The sequence below is a fragment of the Hyla sarda genome, unplaced genomic scaffold (assembly GCF_029499605.1).
Source record: "Hyla sarda isolate aHylSar1 unplaced genomic scaffold, aHylSar1.hap1 scaffold_2177, whole genome shotgun sequence".
NCBI lineage: Eukaryota > Metazoa > Chordata > Amphibia > Anura > Hylidae > Hyla > Hyla sarda.
This window is the reverse complement of record NW_026608847.1, coordinates 1-18274: the sequence shown is the minus strand read 5'-3', so window position 1 is coordinate 18274 and position 18274 is coordinate 1. Positions and strand designations below refer to the sequence as shown.

At 45.2% G+C, this 18274-nt stretch overlaps 7 non-coding genes and 1 pseudogene across 7 annotated transcripts; all 8 read left to right on the top strand.

The window, feature by feature from the left end:
• The first annotated feature begins 1502 nt into the window (after positions 1-1502).
• On the top strand, positions 1503-1710 carry LOC130319841 (U2 spliceosomal RNA; annotated as a pseudogene).
• A 2069-nt stretch (positions 1711-3779) lies between these two features.
• Positions 3780-3970, top strand: LOC130319835 (U2 spliceosomal RNA). The gene has a single exon (XR_008865895.1). It is a non-coding gene; the product is annotated as a U2 spliceosomal RNA (small nuclear RNA).
• A 2082-nt stretch (positions 3971-6052) lies between these two features.
• On the top strand, positions 6053-6245 carry LOC130319840 (U2 spliceosomal RNA). The gene has a single exon (XR_008865899.1). It is a non-coding gene; the product is annotated as a U2 spliceosomal RNA (small nuclear RNA).
• Positions 6246-8331: 2086 nt separating this feature from the next.
• Positions 8332-8523, top strand: LOC130319836 (U2 spliceosomal RNA). Its single transcript, XR_008865896.1, has one exon. It is a non-coding gene; the product is annotated as a U2 spliceosomal RNA (small nuclear RNA).
• Positions 8524-10617: 2094 nt separating this feature from the next.
• Positions 10618-10810, top strand: LOC130319839 (U2 spliceosomal RNA). The gene has a single exon (XR_008865898.1). It is a non-coding gene; the product is annotated as a U2 spliceosomal RNA (small nuclear RNA).
• Positions 10811-12907: 2097 nt separating this feature from the next.
• On the top strand, positions 12908-13098 carry LOC130319823 (U2 spliceosomal RNA). Its single transcript, XR_008865884.1, has one exon. It is a non-coding gene; the product is annotated as a U2 spliceosomal RNA (small nuclear RNA).
• A 2107-nt stretch (positions 13099-15205) lies between these two features.
• Positions 15206-15397, top strand: LOC130319837 (U2 spliceosomal RNA). The gene has a single exon (XR_008865897.1). It is a non-coding gene; the product is annotated as a U2 spliceosomal RNA (small nuclear RNA).
• A 2088-nt stretch (positions 15398-17485) lies between these two features.
• Positions 17486-17676, top strand: LOC130319833 (U2 spliceosomal RNA). The gene has a single exon (XR_008865893.1). It is a non-coding gene; the product is annotated as a U2 spliceosomal RNA (small nuclear RNA).
• Positions 17677-18274: the final 598 nt, after the last annotated feature.

Below are 18274 nucleotides of genomic sequence, written 5' to 3'. Positions count from 1 at the left end.
TTTTATGTACAATACGAAAGGATAAGCAGATCCATGGAGTCCCCCTGCCAGGAGGAGGGGGACTAGAGGCGAAGGTAGTGGGGTACATGGACGATGTTGCGGTGTTTTGCAGGGACACCCCATCGCTTCAGAAGACGCTAAAACAGATTCAATATTTTAATTGTGCCTCCGGTTTTAAAGTCAATTTTAACAAAAGTAACATTTTAAACAAAGGCGGAATGCCTTTGTATGATGTGCCCGTCCCTGTGTCTGAGTCGGTGCAGATTTTAGGTGTCTCCTTTGACGAGTCTAATAATGGTTTTAATAGCTGGGACTTGGTGGCTCAAAAAATAAATAAGAAAATATGTATGTGGAACATGCGAGAACTTACAATGGAAGGGAAGGTTTTAATTACAAAAATGGTGCTTTTACCTATTTTATTGTATTTAAGTCTGGTTTTCCCACCCCCCGAAATGGTTCTAAAGAAAATAACAAAAGCTTGTTTTACTTTCTTTTGGAGTTCTAAGAGCGAAAAATTAAAGAGACAAATTGTGATAAAACCGAACTCCAGGGGCGGTAAGGATTTTCCAGAATTTAAAGCTTTCCTTTTAATAAAGTTTTTTAGCATGTGTTTTACTACTGTTTTTAAAGATAGCTACTGGTCTTATTTTGTTCGTTTTAATACTGGTTATTTTATGCGGAGGAACGGCTGGTTTTCTACAGTTTTAAGTTGCCCTTATTCTTTGAATTTACCCCCTCAATACATGATTTTAGGAAAAATTTTAAACTTATATAATTTTAAAGGTAAAAGTGTTCAGGATCTGTGCAATAGCAAAAAACTACTAAAGGAAATAAAAGAAACCAGTACCGTGACTCCCATCAAAAATTTTAACGAACAGAAGTGTATACAGATTTGGAAGATGTTGAGTATTAATTATCTTTTTAATTCACAGAAGGACCTGGCCTGGAGCTGCGCACACGAGTGTCTTCCATGCCGGGCATTCCAGCACCGAAGAGGATTATCCAACTCTGCAACCTGCCCGAGGGAGGGATGCCGACAAGAGGAGACCGTGCACCATCTAATATGGACTTGTTTTTACTCGCAGAAAATATGGACAAAGATACTCCCTCTGGTAAAAAGGATAACTGGACTAAAAGACTTAAATATTGCAGTGGTTTTTTATGGTTGCCTGGAATGCCCAACACGGACTCAAGAGACTATTGCATGGAAGATCATAAACTGTGTGAAGGCAGCTCTGTGGAAGGCCAGGAATATTTTATTGTTCAAGCATGAGGTTTTATCTGTGAAGGACATTTTATCTATCTGTTTTTATGAAATGTACCAGTACTATCTTTTAGACAAGAAGAGATTTCCGCTTTTATCTAGAAAATGGTTTTTAAAAGAATGGAATTCTATCTTGTAAAGCCACCAAGTGCCCATTTTATGTTTTAATATGTTGTAAATATGTTATTTATATGTAACTGTATTTATTGACATATTTAGACAACTTTGTTAACATTATTTAATTTTTAATAAAGTTGCCCCCGTAAGGGTAGTCAAGTTAAAAAAAAAAAAAATCTGTTCTTATCAGTTTAATATCTGATACGTCCCCTATCTGGGGACCATATATTAAATGGATTTTTGAGAACAGGGGCCGATTTCGAAGCTTGCTTCCGTCGCCCTATGCATTGACCCGATATGGCAGTATCTTCGGGTACAGTGCACCACCCCCTTACAGGGTTAAAAAGAAAGATTCCTACTTTCATTGCTACCTGCTTGCTGGCTAGCCAGCTAGCCAGCCCTGTGGGCCTTGCTGCTGCTGCAGCCAAAAAACAAAAGGTGGTGCTGCTGCTTCTGCTTGTGTCTGGCCGCTGTTGGAGCGTCCAGGCACAGGACTTCTGCTGCTGCTGACTAAATGGCCTCCTTAATTGGATCATTTGAGTAGCCAGCACACCTGTGCAGGTAGGGCATGACATGATAGGCAGCTGCCTTGATAGCGGGTGGGTGCTGAATGTTCCTAATTGACAAAATAAGATTAATGCTTATGAAGAAATATAAAATCTCATCCCTTCCCCAATATCGCGCCACACCCCTACCCCTTAATTCCCTGGTTGAACTTGATGGACATATGTCTTTTTTCGACCGTACTAACTATGTAACTATGTAACATAACATGGGGGGGGGGTCTCCTGGCTGTTCACACAGGTGTGTCATTGCTGTACATTGACCATGCATTGCTTCTGTGGTATTGCAAAGGCAAAGACAAATGCTTCCAGCCATCCATTGCACTAATGGATTGGTCATCAGCTGGCTGTCTATGTCCCGCATCAATATAGACCAAAGTACAGAGGGTTAGGCTATGCTATTGTGCACCTACCTGATGCATCAGAAGGTGCGAGGCCCTTGCTAAATTCTGTGCACAGACTTTGAGATCTATACTTTAGACTGTATCTAAACCTGCTCCAACATGGACTGACATTCTGGCCTACTTTCAGCCGATGCGACTTGTCTGTCGCTGAACAGTCGCTTTTTATGTATTCAGCACCTATGTATAATGTTGTAAAAATGCTCTAGAAGCTAAAGTCGCAGAAATGTCACACATATTTGGCCTGCAACTTTCTGTGCGACAAATTCAGACAGGAAAAATCTGTATAAATCCTTAGAAAATTATCCCCCAGTGTCTCCATCTGCTGGCGGTATTGAATAAGCATTGCTGCACTGATGGGGTATGCATTAGACGAAAAAAAAGAAGAAAAAGAAGAATAATACGCCCAGAAAAGAGGCGAAAAGGAGAAAAACGTAAAAAAACGTGAAAAAAAAGTAAGAGGAAGAGAAGGGAAAAAAAGGTGGAAATGGGTTTAAAAGTGATTTCGGCGGAGAAATATATATATATATATATATATATATATATATATATATATATATACGCGCACACACACACATATATATAAACGTATTCTCCGTTGAGATATTGCAGCCGCTGCTGTGTCCAGGCCCAGGAGCCTTAGCACTGTGCTGTGATGTCACTCAATACCACTGACATCACTAGGTGTAAACAACATCTCTCCTTTGCTGTGTATGTGACTATGGAGCTGTTTGGTGATGTCGTCTATTATGGCCTTCATAGAAGCAACAGGAGATTGTTGCATCCATCTAGAACCCTCAGAACTACAGTGCTATGATGTCACTCACTTCCACAGGCCTTGCAGAGTGTAAACAACAACAACCCAGCTTTGTTGTGTATGTAACCATAGGGATTTGTGATGTCACCTAGAACCTTCACAGCAGCGACAGCTTTATGAGGAGCATCAGCACTGCTCTGCCTGAGCAGAACCATCACCGCCATAGGTTGTCAAATAACCCGGGTTTAACCCACACAGGTAAGTCCAATGGGGTGCAGGCATGTCCTCTATGCTTACAGCTTCCCGTGGGTGTTGGTTTGATACCGTTTGGGGACAGCCAAGGAGGCATCTGCAGGCAACAAAGGTAGGTGTGTGCTTGTGTGTGTGTTTCCTATGCAGATCCTAAGCCCAGTGTCACATGCAAGTAGGAGGAGTAAGAAGGGTTCCTGGCAAATCCGGGTTATGGATTGCATTTAAAAAGGCCCCGTGGGAGTGCAATGGGCCCCTGTCTTGCTGCTTAGCAATAATGGTATGGGTTTAGGTTCTGCTGTGTGTACTGGTGGTTGACTGCCCCCCAGCCCAGAGTGTGCATGGAAAATTGTCTGGCAGCCTCCCTGACAGCAAGCAGTGATAGTGCCCATGAAGGGGACCTTGTTGGGCCCGCCCCTTTCACGGTTATCGCTTCTCGGCCTTTTGGCTAAGATCAAGTGTAGTATCTGTTCTTATCAGTTTAATATCTGATACGTCCCCTATCTGGGGACCATATATTAAATGGATTTTTGAGAACGGGGGCCGATTTTGAAGCTTGCTTCCGTCGCCCTATGCATTGACCCGATATGGCAGTATCTTCGGGTACAGTGCACCACCCCCTTACAGGGTTAAAAAGAAAGATTCCTACTTTCATTGCTACCTGCTTGCTGGCTAGCCAGCTAGCCAGCCCTGTGGGCCTTGCTGCTGCTGCAGCCAAAAAACAAAAGGTGGTGCTGCTGCTGCTGCTTCTGCTGCTTCTGCTTGTGTCTGGCCGCTGTTGGAGCGTCCAGGCACAGGACTTCTGCTGCTGCTGACTAAATGGCCTCCTTAATTGGATCATTTGAGTAGCCAGCACACCTGTGCAGGTAGGGCATGACATGATAGGCAGCTGCCTTGATAGCGGGTGGGTGCTGAATGTTCCTAATTGACAAAATAAGATTAATGCTTATGAAGAAATATAAAATCTCATCCCTTCCCCAATATCGCGCCACACCCCTACCCCTTAATTCCCTGGTTGAACTTGATGGACATATGTCTTTTTTCGACCGTACTAACTATGTAACTATGTAACATAAACATGGGGGGGGGGTCTCCTGGCTGTTCACACAGGTGTGTCATTGCTGTACATTGACCATGCATTGCTTCTGTGGTATTGCAAAGGCAAAGACAAATGCTTCCAGCCATCCATTGCACTAATGGATTGGTCATCAGCTGGCTGTCTATGTCCCGCATCAATATAGACCAAAGTACAGAGGGTTAGGCTATGCTATTGTGCACCTACCTGATGCATCAGAAGGTGCGAGGCCCTTGCTAAATTCTGTGCACAGACTTTGAGATCTATACTTTAGACTGTATCTAAACCTGCTCCACATGGACTGACATTCTGGCCTACTTTCAGCCGATGCGACTTGTCTGTCGCTGAACAGTCGCTTTTTATGTATTCAGCACCTATGTATAATGTTGTAAAAATGCTCTAGAAGCTAAAGTCGCAGAAATGTCACACATATTTGCCTGCAACTTTCTGTGCGACAAATTCAGACAGGAAAAATCAGTATAAATCCTTAGAAAATTATCCCCCAGTGTCTCCATCTGCTGGCGGTATTGAATAAGCATTGCATGCACTGATGGGGTATGCATTAGACGAAAAAAAAGAAGAAAAAGAAGAATAATACGCCCAGAAAAGAGGCGAAAAGGAGAAAAACGTAAAAAAACGTGAAAAAAAAGTAAGAGGAAGAGAAGGGAAAAAAAGGTGGAAATGGGTTTAAAAGTGATTTCGGCGGAGAAATATATATATATATATATATATATATATATATATATAATATATACGCGGCACACACACACATATATATAAACGTATTCTCCGTTGAGATATTGCAGCCGCTGCTGTGTCCAGGCCCAGGAGCCTTAGCACTGTGCTGTGATGTCACTCAATACCACTGACATCACTAGGTGTAAACAACATCTCTCCTTTGCTGTGTATGTGACTATGGAGCTGTTTGGTGATGTCGTCTATTATGGCCTTCATAGAAGCAACAGGAGATTGTTGCATCCATCTAGAACCCTCAGAACTACAGTGCTATGATGTCACTCACTTCCACAGGCCTTGCAGAGTGTAAACAACAACAACCCAGCTTTGTTGTGTATGTAACCATAGGGATTTGTGATGTCACCTAGAACCTTCACAGCAGCGACAGCTTTATGAGGAGCATCAGCACTGCTCTGCCTGAGCAGAACCATCACCGCCATAGGTTGTCAAATAACCCGGGTTTAACCCACACAGGTAAGTCCAATGGGGTGCAGGCATGTCCTCTATGCTTACAGCTTCCCGTGGGTGTTGGTTTGATACCGTTTGGGGACAGCCAAGGAGGCATCTGCAGGCAACAAAGGTAGGTGTGTGCTTGTGTGTGTGTTTCCTATGCAGATCCTAAGCCCAGTGTCACATGCAAGTAGGAGGAGTAAGAAGGGTTCCTGGCAAATCCGGGTTATGGATTGCATTTAAAAAGGCCCCGTGGGAGTGCAATGGGCCCTGTCTTGCTGCTTAGCAATAATGGTATGGGTTTAGGTTCTGCTGTGTGTACTGGTGGTTGACTGCCCCCCAGCCCAGAGTGTGCATGGAAAATTGTCTGGCAGCCTCCCTGACAGCAAGCAGTGATAGTGCCCATGAAGGGGACCTTGTGGGCCCGCCCCTTTCACGGTTATCGCTTCTCGGCTCTTATTGGCTAAGATCAAGTGTAGTATCTGTTCTTATCAGTTTAATATCTGATACGTCCCCTATCTGGGGACCATATATTAAATGGATTTTGGAGAACGGGGGCCGATTTCGAAGCTTGCTTCCGTCGCCCTATGCATTGACCCGATATGGCAGTATCTTCGGGTACAGTGCACCACCCCCTTACAGGGTTAAAAAGAAAGATTTCCTACTTTCATTGCTACCTGCTTGCTGGCTAGCCAGCTAGCCAGCCCTGTGGGCCTTGCTGCTGCTGCAGCCAAAAAACAAAAGGTGGTGCTGCTGCTGCTGCTTCTGCTGCTTCTGCTTGTGTCTGGCCGCTGTTGGAGCGTCCAGGCACAGGACTTCTGCTGCTGCTGACTAAATGGCCTCCTTAATTGGATCATTTGAGTAGCCAGCACACCTGTGCAGGTAGGGCATGACATGATAGGCAGCTGCCTTGATAGCGGGTGGGTGCTGAATGTTCCTAATTGACAAAATAAGATTAATGCTTATGAAGAAATATAAAATCTCATCACCCTTCCCCAATATCGCGCCACACCCCTACCCCTTAATTCCCTGGTTGAACTTGATGGACATATGTCTTTTTTCGACCATACTAACTATGTAACTATGTAACATAACATGGGGGGGGGGTCTCCTGGCTGTTCACACAGGTGTGTCATTGCTGTACATTGACCATGCATTGCTTCTGTGGTATTGCAAAGGCAAAGACAATGCTTCCAGCCATCCATTGCACTAATGGATTGGTCATCAGCTTGGCTGTCTATGTCCCGCATACAATATAGACCAAAGTACAGAGGGTTAGGCTATGCTATTGTGCACCTACCTGATGCATCAGAAGGTGCGAGGCCCCTTGCTAAATTCTGTGCACAGACTTTGAGATCTATACTTTAGACTGTATCTAAACCTGCTCCAACATGGACTGACATTCTGGCCTACTTTCAGCCGATGCGACTTGTCTGTCGCTGAACAGTCGCTTTTTATGTATTCAGCACCTATGTATAATGTTGTAAAAATGCTCTAGAAGCTAAAGTCGCAGAAATGTCACACATATTTGGCCTGCAACTTTCTGTGCGACAAATTCAGACAGGAAAAATCAGTATAAATCCTTAGAAAATTATCCCCCAGTGTCTCCATCTGCTGGCGGTATTGAATAAGCATTGCTGCACTGATGGGGTATGCATTAGACGAAAAAAAAGAAGAAAAAGAAGAATAATACGCCCAGAAAAGAGGCGAAAAGGAGAAAAACGTAAAAAAACGTGAAAAAAAAGTAAGAGGAAGAGAAGGGAAAAAAAGGTGGAAATGGGTTTAAAAGTGATTTCGGCGGAGAAATATATATATATATATATATATATATATATATATATATATACGCACACACACACATATATATAAACGTATTCTCCGTTGAGATATTGCAGCCGCTGCTGTGTCCAGGCCCAGGAGCCTTAGCCACTGTGCTGTGATGTCACTCAATACCACTGACATCACTAGGTGTAAACAACATCTCTCCTTTGCTGTGTATGTGACTATGGAGCTGTTTGGTGATGTCGTCTATTATGGCCTTCATAGAAGCAACAGGAGATTGTTGCATCCATCTAGAACCCTCAGAACTACAGTGCTATGATGTCACTCACTTCCACAGGCCTTGCAGAGTGTAAACAACAACAACCCAGCTTTGTTGTGTATGTAACCATAGGGATTTGTGATGTCACCTAGAACCTTCACAGCAGCGACAGCTTTATGAGGAGCATCAGCACTGCTCTGCCTGAGCAGAACCATCACCGCCATAGGTTGTCAAATAACCCGGGTTTAACCCACACAGGTAAGTCCAATGGGGTGCAGGCATGTCCTCTATGCTTACAGCTTCCCGTGGGTGTTGGTTTGATACCGTTTGGGGACAGCCAAGGAGGCATCTGCAGGCAACAAAGGTAGGTGTGTGCTTGTGTGTGTGTTTCCTATGCAGATCCTAAGCCCAGTGTCACATGCAAGTAGGAGGAGTAAGAAGGGTTCCTGGCAAATCCGGGTTATGGATTGCATTTAAAAAAGGCCCCGTGGGAGTGCAATGGGCCCCTGTCTTGCTGCTTAGCAATAATGGTATGGGGTTTAGGTTCTGCTGTGTGTACTGGTGGTTGACTGCCCCCCAGCCCAGAGTGTGCATGGAAAATTGTCTGGCAGCCTCCCTGACAGCAAGCAGTGATAGTGCCCATGAAGGGGACCTTGTTGGGCCCGCCCCTTTCACGGTTATCGCTTCTCGGCCTTTTGGCTAAGATCAAGTGTAGTATCTGTTCTTATCAGTTTAATATCTGATACGTCCCCCTATCTGGGGACCATATATTAAATGGATTTTTGAGAACGGGGGCCGATTTCGAAGCTTGCTTCCGTCGCCCTATGCATTGACCCGATATGGCAGTATCTTCGGGTACAGTGCACCACCCCCTTACAGGGTTAAAAAGAAAGATTCCTACTTTCATTGCTACCTGCCTTGCTGGCTAGCCCAGCTAGCCAGGCCCTGTGGGCCTTGCTGCTGCTGCAGCAAAAAACAAAAGGTGGTGCTGCTGCTGCTGCTTTCTGCTGCTTCTGCTTGTGTCTGGCCGCTGTTGGAGCGTCCAGGCACAGGACTTCTGCTGCTGCTGACTAAATGGCCCTCCTTAATTGGATCATTTGAGTAGCCAGCACACCTGTGCAGGTAGGGCATGACATGATAGGCAGCTGCCTTGATAGCGGGTGGGTGCTGAATGTTCCTAATTGACAAAATAAGATTAATGCTTATGAAGAAATATAAAATCTCATCCCTTCCCCAATATCGCGCCACACCCCTACCCCTTAATTCCCTGGTTGAACTTGATGGACATATGTCTTTTTTCGACCGTACTAACTATGTAACTATGTAACATAACATGGGGGGGGGGTCTCCTGGCTGTTCACACAGGTGTGTCATTGCTGTACATTGACCATGCATTGCTTCTGTGGTATTGCAAAGGCAAAGACAAATGCTTCCACGCCATCCATATGCACTAATGGATTGGTCATCAGCTGGCTGTCTATGTCCCCGCATCAATATAGACCAAAGTACAGAGGGTTAGGCTCATGCTATTGTGCACCTACCTGATGCATCAGAAGGTGCGAGGCCCTTGCTAAATTCTGTGCACAGACTTTGAGATCTATACTTAGACTGTATCTAAACCTGCTCCAACATGGACTGACATTCTGGCCTACTTTCAGCCGATGCGACTTGTCTGTCGCTGAACAGTCGCTTTTTATGTATTCAGCACCTATGTATAATGTTGTAAAAATGCTCTAGAAGCTAAAGTCGCAGAAATGTCACACATATTTGGCCTGCAACTTTCTGTGCGACAAATTCAGACAGGAAAAATCAGTATAAATCCTTAGAAAATTATCCCCCAGTGTCTCCATCTGCTGGCGGTATTGAATAAGCATTGCTGCACTGATGGGGTATGCATTAGACGAAAAAAAAGAAGAAAAGAAGAATAATACGCCCAGAAAAGAGGCGAAAAGGAGAAAAACGTAAAAAAACGTGAAAAAAAAGTAAGAGGAAGAGAAGGGAAAAAAAGGTGGAAATGGGTTTAAAAGTGATTTCGGCGGAGAAAATATATATATATATATATATATATATATATATATATATATACGCGGCACACACACACATATATATAAACGTATTCTCCGTTGAGATATTGCAGCCGCTGCTGTGTCCAGGCCCAGGAGCCTTAGCACTGTGCTGTGATGTCACTCAATACCACTGACATCACTAGGTGTAAACAACATCTCTCCTTTGCTGTGTATGTGACTATGGAGCTGTTTGGTTGATGTCGTCTATTATGGCCTTCATAGAAGCAACAGGAGATTGTTGCATCCATCTAGAACCTCAGAACTACAGTGCTATGATGTCACTCACTTCCACAGGGCCTTGCAGAGTGTAAACAACAACAAACCCAGCTTTGTTGTGTATGTAAACCATAGGGATTATGTGATGTCACCTAGAACCTTCACAGCAGCGACAGCTTTATGAGGAGCATCAGCACTGCTCTGCCTGAGCAGAACCATCACCGCCATAGGTTGTCAAATAACCCGGGTTTAACCCACACAGGTAAGTCCAATGGGGTGCAGGCATGTCCTCTATGCTTACAGCTTCCCGTGGGTGTTGGTTTGATACCGTTTGGGGGACAGCCAAGGAGGCATCTGCAGGCAACAAAGGTAGGTGTGTGCTTGTGTGTGTGTTTCCTATGCAGATCCTAAGCCCAGTGTCACATGCAAGTAGGAGGAGTAAGAAGGGTTCCTGGCAAATCCGGGTTATGGATTGCATTTAAAAAGGCCCCGTGGGAGTGCAATGGGCCCCTGTCTTGCTGCTTAGCAATAATGGATTGGGTTTAGGTTCTGCTGTGTGTACTGGTGGTTGACTGCCCCCCAGCCCAGAGTGTGCATGGAAAATTGTCTGGCAGCCTCCCTGACAGCAAGCAGTGATAGTGCCCATGAAGGGGACCTTGTTGGGCCCGCCCCCTTTCACGGTTATCGCTTCTCGGCCCTTTTGGCTAAGATCAAGTGTAGTATCTGTTCTTATCAGTTTAATATCCTGATACGTCCCCTATCTGGGGACCATATATTAAATGGATTTTTGAGAACGGGGGCCGATTTCGAAGCTTGCTTCCGTCGCCCTATGCATTGACCCGATATGGCAGTATCTTCGGGTACAGTGCACCACCCCCTTACAGGGTTAAAAAGAAAGATTCCTACTTTCATTGCTACCCTGCTTGCTGGCTAGCCAGCTAGCCAGCCCTGTGGGCCTTGCTGCTGCTGCAGCCAAAAAACAAAAGGTGGTGCTGCTGCTGCTGCTTCTGCTGCTTCTGCTTGTGTCTGGCCGCTGTTGGAGCGTCCAGGCACAGGACTTCTGCTGCTGCTGACTAAATGGCCTCCTTAATTGGATCATTTGAGTAGCCAGCACACCTGTGCAGGTAGGGCATGACATGATAGGCAGCTGCCTTGATAGCGGGTGGGTGCTGAATGTTCCTAATTGACAAAATAAGATTAATGCTTATGAAGAAATATAAAATCTCATCCCTTCCCCAATATCGCGCCACAACCCCTACCCCTTAATTCCCTGGTTGAACTTGATGGACATATGTCTTTTTTCGACCCGTACTAACTATGTAACTATGTAACATAACATGGGGGGGGGGGTCTCCTGGCTGTTCACACAGGTGTGTCATTGCTGTACATTGACCATGCATTGCTTCTGTGGTATTGCAAAGGCAAAGACAAATGCTTCCAGCCATCCATTGGCACTAATGGATTGGTCATCAGCTGGCTGTCTATGTCCCGCATCAATATAGACCAAAGTACAGAGGGTTAGGCTATGCTATTGTGCACCTACCTGATGCATCAGAAGGTGCGAGGCCCATTGCTAAATTCTGTGCACAGACTTTGAGATCTATACTTTAGACTGTATCTAAACCTGCTCCAACATGGACTGACATTCTGGCCTACTTTCAGCCGATGCGACTTGTCTGTCGCTGAACAGTCGCTTTTTATGTATTCAGCACCTATGTATAATGTTGTAAAAATGCTCTAGAAGCTAAAGTCGCAGAAATGTCACACATATTTGGCCTGCAACTTTCTGTGCGACAAATTCAGACAGGAAAAATCAGTATAAATCCTTAGAAAATTATCCCCAGTGTCTCCATCTGCTGGCGGTATTGAATAAGCATTGCTGCACTGATGGGGTATGCATTAGACGAAAAAAAAGAAGAAAAAGAAGAATAATACGCCCAGAAAAGAGGCGAAAAGGAGAAAAACGTAAAAAAACGTGAAAAAAAAGTAAGAGGAAGAGAAGGGAAAAAAAGGTGGAAATGGGTTTAAAAGTGATTTCGGCGGAGAAATATATATATATATATATATATATATATATATATATATATATATATATACGCGCACACACACACATATATATAAACGTATTCTCCGTTGAGATATTGCAGCCGCTGCTGTGTCCAGGCCCAGGAGCCTTAGCACTGTGCTGTGATGTCACTCAATACCACTGACATCACTAGGTGTAAACAACATCTCTCCTTTGCTGTGTATGTGACTATGGAGCTGTTTGGTGATGTCGTCTATTATGGCCTTCATAGAAGCAAACAGGAGATTGTTGCATCCATCTAGAACCCTCAGAACTACAGTGCTATGATGTCACTCACTTCCAACAGGCCTTGCAGAGTGTAAACAACAACAACCCAGCTTTGTTGTGTATGTAACCATAGGATTTGTGATGTCACCTAGAACCTTCACAGCAGCGACAGCTTTATGAGGAGCATCAGCACTGCTCTGCCTGAGCAGAACCATCCACCGCCATAGGTTGTCAAATAACCCGGGTTTAACCCACACAGGTAAGTCAATGGGGTGCAGGCATGTCCTCTATGCTTACAGCTTCCCGTGGGTGTTGGTTTGATACCGTTTGGGGACAGCCAAGGAGGCATCTGCAGGCAACAAAGGTAGGTGTGTGCTTGTGTGTGTGTTTCCTATGCAGATCCTAAGCCCCAGTGTCACATGCAAGTAGGAGGAGTAAGAAGGGTTCCTGGCAAATCCGGGTTATGGATTGCATTTAAAAAGGCCCCGTGGGAGTGCAAATGGGCCCCTGTCTTGCTGCTTAGCAATTAATGGTATGGGTTTAGGTTCTGCTGTGTGTACTGGTGGTTGACTGCCCCCCAGCCCAGAGTGTGCATGGAAAATTGTCTGGCAGCCTCCCTGACAGCAAGCAGTGATAGTGCCCATGAAGGGGACCTTGTTGGGCCCGCCCCTTTCACGGTTATCGCTTCTCGGCCTTTTGGCTAAGATCAAGTGTAGTATCTGTTCTTATCAGTTTAATATCTGATACGTCCCCTATCTGGGGACCATATATTAAATGGATTTTTGAGAACGGGGGCCGATTTTGAAGCTTGCTTCCGTCGCCCTATGCATTGACCCGATATGGCAGTATCTTCGGGTACAGTGCACCACCCCCCTTACAGGGTTAAAAAAGAAAGATTCCTACTTTCATTGCTACCTGCTTGCTGGCTAGCCAGCTAGCCAGCCCTGTGGGCCTTGCTGCTGCTGCAGCCAAAAAAACAAAAGGTGGTGCTGCTGCTGCTGCTTCTGCTGCTTCTGCTTGTGGTCTGGCCGCTGTTGGAGCGTCCAGGCACAGGACTTCTGCTGCTGCTTGACTAAATGGCCTCCTTAATTGGATCATTTGAGTAGCCAGCAAACACCTGTGCAGGTAGGGCATGACATGATAGGCAGCTGCCTTGATAGCGGGTGGGTGCTGAATGTTCCTAATTGACAAAATAAGATTAATGCTTATGAAGAAATATAAAATCTCATCCCTTCCCCAATATCGCGCCACACCCCTACCCCTTAATTCCCTGGTTGAACTTGATGGACATATGTCTTTTTTCGACCGTACTAACTATGTAACTATGTAACATAACATGGGGGGGGGGTCTCCTGGCTGTTCACCACAGGTGTGTCATTGCTGTACATTGACCATGCATTGCTTCTGTGGTATTGCAAAGGCAAAGACAAATGCTTCCAGCCATCCATTGCACTAATGGATTGGTCATCAGCTGGCTGTCTATGTCCCGCATCAATATAGACCAAAGTACAGAGGGTTAGGCTATGCTATTGTGCACCTACCTGATGCATCAGAAGGTGCGAGGGCCCTTGCTAAATTCTGTGCACAGACTTTGAGATCTATACTTTAGACTGTATCTAAACCTGCTCCAACATGGACTGACATTCTGGCCTACTTTCAGCCGATGCGACTTGTCTGTCGCTGAACAGTCGCTTTTTATGTATTCAGCACCTATGTATAATGTTGTAAAAATGCTCTAGAAGCTAAAGTCGCAGAAATGTCACACATATTTGGCCTGCAACTTTCTGTGCGACAAATTCAGACAGGAAAAATCAGTATAAATCCTTAGAAAATTATCCCCCCAGTGTCTCCATCTGCTGGCGGTATTGAATAAGCATTGCTGCACTGATGGGGTATGCATTAGACGAAAAAAAAAGAAGAAAAAGAAGAATAATACGCCCAGAAAAGAGGCGAAAAGGAGAAAAACGTAAAAAAAACGTGAAAAAAAGTAAGAGGAAGAGAAGGGAAAAAAAGGTGGAAATGGGTTTAAAAGTGATTTCGGCGGAGAAATATATATATAATATATATATATATATATATATATATATATATATATATAGCGCCACACACACACATATATATAAACGTATTCTCCGTTGAGATATTGCAGCCGCTGCTGTGTCCAGGCCCAGGAGCCTTAGCACTGTGCTGTGATGTCACTCATACCACTGACATCACTAGGTGTAAACAAACATCTCTCCTTTGGCTGTGTATGCTGACTATGGAGCTGTTTGGTGATGTCGTCTATTATGGCCTTCATAGAAGCAACAGGAGACTTGTTGCATCCATCTAGAACCCTCAGAACTACAGTGCTATGATGTCACTCACTTCCACAGGCCTTGCAGAGTGTAAACAACAACAACCCAGCTTTGTTGTGTATGTAACCATAGGGATTTGTGATGTCACCTAGAACCTTCACCAGCAGCGACAGCTTATGTATGAGGAGCATCAGCACTGCTCTGCCTGAGCAGAACCATCACCGCCATAGGTTGTCAAATAACCCGGGTTTAACCCACACAGGTAAGTCCAATGGGGTGCAGGCATGTCCTCTATGCTTACAGCTTCCCGTGGGTGTTGGTTTGATACCGTTTGGGGACAGCCAAGGAGGCATCTGCAGGCAACAAAGGTAGGTGTGTGCTTGTGTGTGTGTTTCCTATGCAGATCCTAAGCCCAGTGTCACATGCAAGTAGGAGGAGTAAGAAGGGTTCCTGGCAAATCCGGGTTATGGATTGCATTTAAAAAGGCCCCGTGGAGTGCAATGGGCCCCTGTCTTGCTGCTTAGCAATAATGGTATGGGTTTAGGTTCTGCTGTGTGTACTGGTGGTTGACTGCCCCCCAGCCCAGAGTGTGCATGGAAAATTGTCTGGCAGCCCTCCCTGACAGCAAGCAGTGATAGTGCCCATGAAGGGGACCTTGTTGGGCCCGCCCCTTTCACGGTTATCGCTTCTCGGCCTTTTGGCTAAGATCAAGTGTAGTATCTGTTCTTATCAAGTTTAATATCTGATACGTCCCCTATCTGGGGACCAATATATTAAATGGATTTTGAGAACGGGGGCCGATTTCGAAGCTTGCTTCCGTCGCCCTATGCATTGACCCGATATGGCAGTATCTTCGGGTACAGTGCACCACCCCCTTACAGGGTTAAAAAGAAAGATTCCTACTTTCATTGCTACCTGCTTGCTGGCTAGCCAGCCCTGTGGGCCTTGCTGCTGCTGCAGCCAAAAAACAAAAGGTGGTGCTGCTGCTGCTGCTTTCTGCTGCTTCTGCTTGTGTCCTGGCCGCTGTTGGAGCGTCCAGGCACAGGACTTCTGCTGCTGCTGACTAAATGGCCTCCTTAATTGGATCATTTGAGTAGCCAGCACACCTGTGCAGGTAGGGCATGACATGATAGGCAGCTGCCTTGATAGCGGGTGGGTGCTGAATGTTCCTAATTGACAAAATAAGATTAATGCTTATGAAGAAATATAAAATCTCATCCCTTCCCCCAATATCGCGCCACACCCCTACCCTAATTCCCTGGTTGAACTTGATGGGACATATGTCTTTTTTCGACCGTACTAACTATGTAACTATGTAACATAACATGGGGGGGGGTCTCCTGGCTGTTCACACAGGTGTGTCATTGCTGTACATTGACCATGCATTGCTTCTGTGGTATTGCAAAGGCAAAGACAAATGCTTCCAGCCATCCATTGCACTAATGGATTGGTCATCAGCTGGCTGTCTATGTCCCGCATCAATATAGACCAAAGTACAGAGGGTTAGGCTATGCTATTGTGCACCTACCTGATGCATCAGAAGGTGCGAGGCCCTTGCTAAATTCTGTGCACAGACTTTGAGATCTATACTTTAGACTGTATCTAAACCTTGCTCCAACATAGGACTGACATTCTGGCCTACTTTCAGCCGATGCGACTTGTCTGTCGCTGAACAGTCGCTTTTTATGTATTCAGCACCTATGTATAATGTTGTAAAAATGCTCTAGAAGCTAAAGTCGCAGAAATGTCACACATATTTGGCCTGCAACTTTCTGTGCGACAAATTCAGACAGGAAAAATCAGTATAAATCCTTAGAAAATTATCCCCAGTGTCTCCATCTGCTGGCGAGTATTGAATAAGCATTGCTGCACTGATGGGGTATGCATTAGACGAAAAAAAGAAGAAAAAGAAGAATAATACGCCCAGAAAAGAGGCGAAAAGGAGAAAAACGTAAAAAAAACGTGAAAAAAAAGTAAGAGGAAGAGAAGGGAAAAAAAGGTGGAAATGGGTTTAAAAGTGATTTCGGGCGGAGAAATATATATATATAATATTATATATATATATATAGTATATATATATATACGCGCACACACACACATATATATAAACGTATTCTCCGTTGAGATATTGCAGCCGCTGCTGTGTCCCAGGCCCCAGGAGCCTTAGCACTGTGCTGTGATGTCACTCAATACCACTGACATCACTAGGTGTAAACAACATCTCTCCTTTGCTGTGTATGTGACTATGGAGCTGTTTGGTGATGTCGTCTATTATGGCCTTCATAGAAGCAACAGGAGATTGTTGCATCCATCTAGAACCCTCAGAACTACAGTGCTATGATGTCACTCACTTCCACAGGCCTTGCAGAGTGTAAACAACAACAACCCAGCTTTGTTGGTGTATGTAACCATAGGGATTTGTGATGTCACCTAGAACCTTCACAGCAGCGACAGCTTTATGAGGAGCATCAGCACTGCTCTGCCTGAGCAGAACCATCACCGCCATAGGTTGTCAAATAACCCGGGTTTAAACCCACACAGGTAAGTCCAATGGGGTGCAGGCATGTCCTCTATGCTTACAGCTTCCCGTGGGTGTTGGTTTGATACCGTTTGGGGACAGCCAAGGAGGCATCTGCAGGCAACAAAGGTAGGTGTGTGCTTGTGTGTGTGTTTCCTATGCAGATCCTAAGCCCAGTGTCACATGCAAGTAGGAGGGAGTAGAAGGGTTCCTGGCAAATCCGGGTTATGGATTGCATTTAAAAAGGCCCCGTGGGAGGTGCAATGGGGCCCCTGTCTTGCTGCATAGCAATAATGGTATGGGTTTAGGTTCTGCTGTGTGTACTGGTGGTTGACTGCCCCCCAGCCCAGAGTGTGCATGGAAAATTGTCTGGCAGCCTCCCTGACAGCAAGCAGTGATAGTGCCCATGAAGGGGACCTGTTGGGCCCGCCCCTTTCACGGTTATCGCTTCTCGGCCTTTTGGCTAAGATCAAGTGTAGTATCTGTTCTTATCAGTTTAATATCTGATACGTCCCCTATCTGGGGACCATATATTAAATGGATTTTTGAGAACGGGGGCCGATTTCGAAGCTTGCTTCCGTCGCCCTATGCATTGACCCGATATGGCAGTATCTTCGGGTACAGTGCACCACCCCCCCTTACAGGGTTAAAAAGAAAGATTCCTACTTTCATTGCTACCTGCTTGCTGGCTAGCCAGCTAGCCAGCCCTGTGGGCCTTGCTGCTGCTGCAGCCAAAAAACAAAAGGTGGTGCTGCTGCTGCTGCTTCTGCTGCTTCTGCTTGTGTCTGGCCGCTGTTGGAGCGTCCAGGCACAGGGACTTCTGCTGCTGCTGACTAAATGGCCTCCTTAATTGGATCATTTGAGTAGCCAGCTCACACCTGTGCAGGTAGGGCATGACATGATAGGCAGCTGCCTTGATAGCGGGTGGTGCTGAATGTTCCTAATTGACAAAATAAGATTAATGCTTATGAAGAAATATAAAATCTCATCCCTTCCCCAATATTTTTTTTGCGCCCACACCCCTACCCCTTAATTCCCTGGTTGAACTTGATGGACATATGTATTTTTTCGACCGTACTAACTATGTAAACTATGTAACATAACATGGGGGGGGGGGTCTCCTGGCTGTTCACACAGGTGTGTCATTGCTGTACATTGACCATGCATTGGCTTCTGTGGTATTGCAAAGGCAAAGACAAATGCTTCCAGCCATCCATTGCACTAATGGATTG